This window comes from Vicugna pacos, unplaced genomic scaffold (genome assembly GCF_048564905.1).
Source record: "Vicugna pacos unplaced genomic scaffold, VicPac4 scaffold_102, whole genome shotgun sequence".
Classification (NCBI taxonomy): Eukaryota; Metazoa; Chordata; class Mammalia; order Artiodactyla; family Camelidae; genus Vicugna; species Vicugna pacos.
In genome coordinates, this window is record NW_027328782.1 from 1,147,948 (window position 1) to 1,152,243 (window position 4,296).

The 4,296-nt window shown below is 41.3% G+C and overlaps 1 long non-coding RNA gene across 1 annotated transcript; it reads left to right on the forward strand.

The window, feature by feature from the left end:
• Positions 1 to 217: 217 nt before the first annotated feature.
• On the forward strand, positions 218 to 3,882 carry LOC140694694 (uncharacterized). Its single transcript, XR_012070276.1, has 4 exons — positions 218 to 344; positions 2,465 to 2,549; positions 2,837 to 3,061; positions 3,690 to 3,882. It is a non-coding gene; the product is annotated as an uncharacterized lncRNA (long non-coding RNA).
• The last annotated feature ends 414 nt before the right edge of the window (positions 3,883 to 4,296 follow it).

Sequence of the window (4,296 nt, forward strand, 5' to 3'; positions counted from 1 at the left end):
CCTTACTTTTAATTTTTCTTATTCTAACAGGTATATTCATTGTACAGAATTTAGAAAATAAGGATAAACACAGTAATAACTTAAAAATGGCCCCTAATCTCACCTGGAGATACAGTTGTAAGGTTTGAAATTGAGAATTACAAGTCCTCTCACTTTGTTCTTCTTTTTCAAGTACGTTCTGATTACAGAGACCCTCGAATTCCCATATGAATTGTAGCAGCAGCTAGTCAGTTACTGCAGAGGAGCCCGCTGGGATTGTGATCGAGAACACGTTGGGTATAAGGATCGCTCTGGGGAGCACTGCCATCCCAAGAGCGCTGTCATCTGATCCAGGAATCTGCGTGGTGTGTCTGTCCAGCTATTTAGGTCTTATTTATTTTTTTTCAAGATTGCGTAGCGTTTACATAGTATTATTTTACTTTATTTTTTTGCATTTACACTAAGGACAAGTGTGCAAGGTACAGGGATTCGAATTGTATTATAGCCCCGCAACTTGCTGACACCATTTATGCTGCGGTCTTTCTTTGCCCGCTGTAAAATCTTGCACAAAATAGGACCTAAATAACTCTGTCTTGAATGAATGATTTTATGATTGTTGGATGATGCTTGAGAGTCCTTGTGATGATTTCTTTTTCCCAGACTTTCCCCTCTTCTTAACTATGCACTTTATCTTCCTTTCCTCCAGCCTGGGTTTCAGCCTGCCTGTGGCATTGATTTTCCTTGTCTGTGGACTCTACCTTTCACTATTTCACGATAATGTTACATGTGGGCTGTGGAAACTTGCTAGATATCAAGAAAGAGAAAATCCATTGCATGCTAGTATTTTTAGATTGTGTTATTCTTTTATCGATTGAAATTAAATTAGGCTGAACCCTGAGCCATCCCCTGAGCTCTTTTCGCCTTCCTACAGGTGATACTGCTTTCGTTGCTGCATGTGCCCTTCCTCCAGACTTGGTTTTGGAGTTGAGTAAGTCACCATCAGTGGAGCTCTCTCTTTAAAAGATGAAGAGAACATTTGCTCCTTCTCCCTGTTTGGGGACTTGGATGAGATGAGGTAACAGATAAAGAATGGAGCCCCACCTCATTCTGACCACCACTCTTTCAGTTCCTTTCTCCAGGGGAAAAGAGTACAATTCAACAGTATAAAGATTTGTGCTAATGAGATAGACAAGACAACCAATCATTTATTAAATACACTTTCATGCCAGAAACAAATGTATTATACACATAAAAAGCACATAAAGCTCGGTAGTACTGTGGTTAAAAACGTGGGTCCGAGTTCAAGCCCTGCTCTGGAGTGACCAGTCATGTGAGATGGAGAACTGGTAGGTCGGCTTAGCCTCTCCAGGACTGGTTTTCTGTCCTGCAGAGACTGGGCTCCCTAGGCGTCCCCCACCCGTAGAGGTGCTGTGGGGTGTAAATGAAGCGCTTGGGCAGCCCGAGCACAGCTGCTCGTTCCTCCTATTTGCAGGATCGCATAGCTTTTGCGGTGATGGCTTTATGACCGCCCCGTGTAGACTCTCAGTGCTCCAAAGGGATGCCTTGTGGTTTGGAGATGGGGTTCTCACTTTTGTAAATACCCAAGGATTGTGTTATTGGGCCCTGATGATTTGAATCTATTCTTTAGAAAGTACATATTGTAGATATATTTTTCAATATGTGTGCTTTTTTCTTTTACTATTTAAAGTTCTACCCTCTCATCTCTTGGTGTGACTTTTCATGGAATCCAGGAAAAATTCCTAAGCTACCTGCCTCTTCACATTTCTCAGTGGTGGTTTTCTTCCCTGACTAGAAGAGGGTTTTGCATAGGAAATTTTCTTTGTTCCCCTTTTCTTGGAGTCTCTCTGTTTGTCTTCCAATGTCTCAGTTGTCCATCTGTCCATTTATCTACCCACTCATTCTTCTGACTTGTTCCAAATAGCATTTCAGGCAGCTTACAGAAGAACAGATACCAAATAAACAGGTGAGAAAATGGGGTCAAGTTCAGACAGTGAGGTTAGGAGGTGAGCCTGTGTGAGGGTTGCAGGAGTGAGAAACACTCCTCTGCCTTGTGACTGATAAGATCGACAGCAGCAGTGTGCCTGAGGCTCCCAGCATACACAGTGAAACAGGATTTGTGGGAGATGCTCACTGGCTGTGAAATAAATAAGTGGCTTAGGAGAAGCCCAGCCTTTCCAGCTACTAATGTTTAGGAGAATATTTTGGGTGTCTTCCAAAATCAGAGTATTGCATCTTTTCTTTTTCAGAGTTCTATGTATAGTTGGTTACATTCTATTCCTGGAAATTTCTCCAAAACTGCTTCCCACGTGAGTCCCATGGCTCGGGAATAGGGTGATTCTGCTCATTGACGGGTGTTGGCCAGAAACAGAAAATGATAGCGTCAAAGGAACCTGGGATTTGTCTGTCATGTTTTATCAGTGCTGTAGATTTCAGAAAATGCTTTCACCTTTTCTCTCCATCTGAGGCGGCAGCGTGATCTCTTTCCAGCATCAGGAGCTCAGGGCCACGGGATGATGGGGGCTGACTGCACTGCCGTCAAGACAAATAAGGTAGTCACCACAGGCGTGGTAGTTTTACATAGTGCATTTCATGTTCTTTAATAGGTTTCAACAGGTAGTTAATTAACTGAGTTAATTAACATTTAATAAATATGATGCTTTGTTGAAAAGACAGTTATAGGCAGAATATAAGTTGTGAACACTTTAAAAACGGTTTCATTACTGAAATTTCAGTAGGGAAGATTCAGTTTATCTTATTTACGCTTCTCTTTAAAAGTAACAAAGAAACAAGACAGAAAAAGCAGAGGATGATTTCTGTTCTTCCTCTCGGCTTGCAGGTGCCCTCACCCCCAGTGGCATCCATCCAGACACCAGCACTGACACTGGCCGTGCTCAGAACTGCCTCAGCCCTGAAGACACAACTGACAAATAGAAGGGGGCCACGCCCTGTTACAGCAGGTGCTCTCACTTTGTGGGTCCTTATGTAACTGTGTGGTGTTATTCAGGATCGCCCGTTCTACAATGTGTGACGTTGCTACGGTGTCTCCTAGTTATTTGTTTCTGTAAATACTCATGTATTTTTTTCTATGTGTGGTACTAGATGTCTAAAAATGCTTTTTTCAGATGAAAAATAATGTGTATTTAATATAAAAGTCTGAAAAAAGGGGCAAAAGTGTCTATCCTAGTTCCACTACTCAGAGATTATAATTAACACTTTAATATCTTTTTTCTGTTCTTTTCATCAGTGTGTATTACCTCTGTCATAAAAACGAGCAAGCACTCTGTGCCTGTTAACTGTGTGGAGACCTCCATTTTCCATTCGGCTTATTACACGTTTTTCTACAATATTCTGTCTCCCATGGCATGATTTTTAATGACCAGTATAGCATTCTGTCTTGTGGAGGCATCGTCCATTTTACTTCGGACTAAATAAACTTTTAAATTCCATGTATATGTAACTGAAATACTGAAAAGAGAACTGTGGTTGTACCGAAAGGCCCCTACATCCCTTCCCCTTTTTTCCTGAGAGTAAAAACTGCTGACAATGTGGTGAATATATTTAATGACCTTTATGCCAATGTCATATATATATACACATACATACATACACGTATATGAGAAATCTATGTATATGTGTGTGTATATATATGCTTTATTGAAAAATAAGACCATACTATATGTTTTCTGCAGCTCGCTTTATTCACTCAGGGGTATTTCATAGACGTCCTCCCCCTCCAGACTCACCCGGTCCTTTCAGATAGAGTGGAGGGGTCTCCTGATGTGCAGGTTTGGTCTCTTGTGCAAGGACACCTTTCGTGGGAGAGTACTGTGGACAAGGCCTTGGACCACGCCGAAACACCAGAACTTTAGTGCCGAAAGCTCGCCGTGATTTACCACATCATTGTCTTGATGGTGGACACTTAAATTTTCTCCATCTTCCACTGTCAGAAAGGGTGGTTGACTGGCATCCTTCTTGTACAAATATTCCTGTGATCTTGTATAAGTATTCCTTTAGTTAAGGTTTCTGGAAATTTAGTCCCTGGATGTGACAATTACATGCATCACAGGCCCTTTCAATTGACTAGGAATTCCTTCTCCAGTGGGGAATGAAATGATGTAGAATAACTTATGGAACCAATTCTCTATCGCTGGATATGATTTCACTTCAGCTTTTCTTCCCACCATTTTAAACAGTGCTGTGTAAATGCTCTGATGAGTACATCTTTTTGAACTGATTTTTTTCTAAATGAAACGATTCCTAAAAGTGGAGTTCAGTCTGTGTGTACAAAAGTTTTTC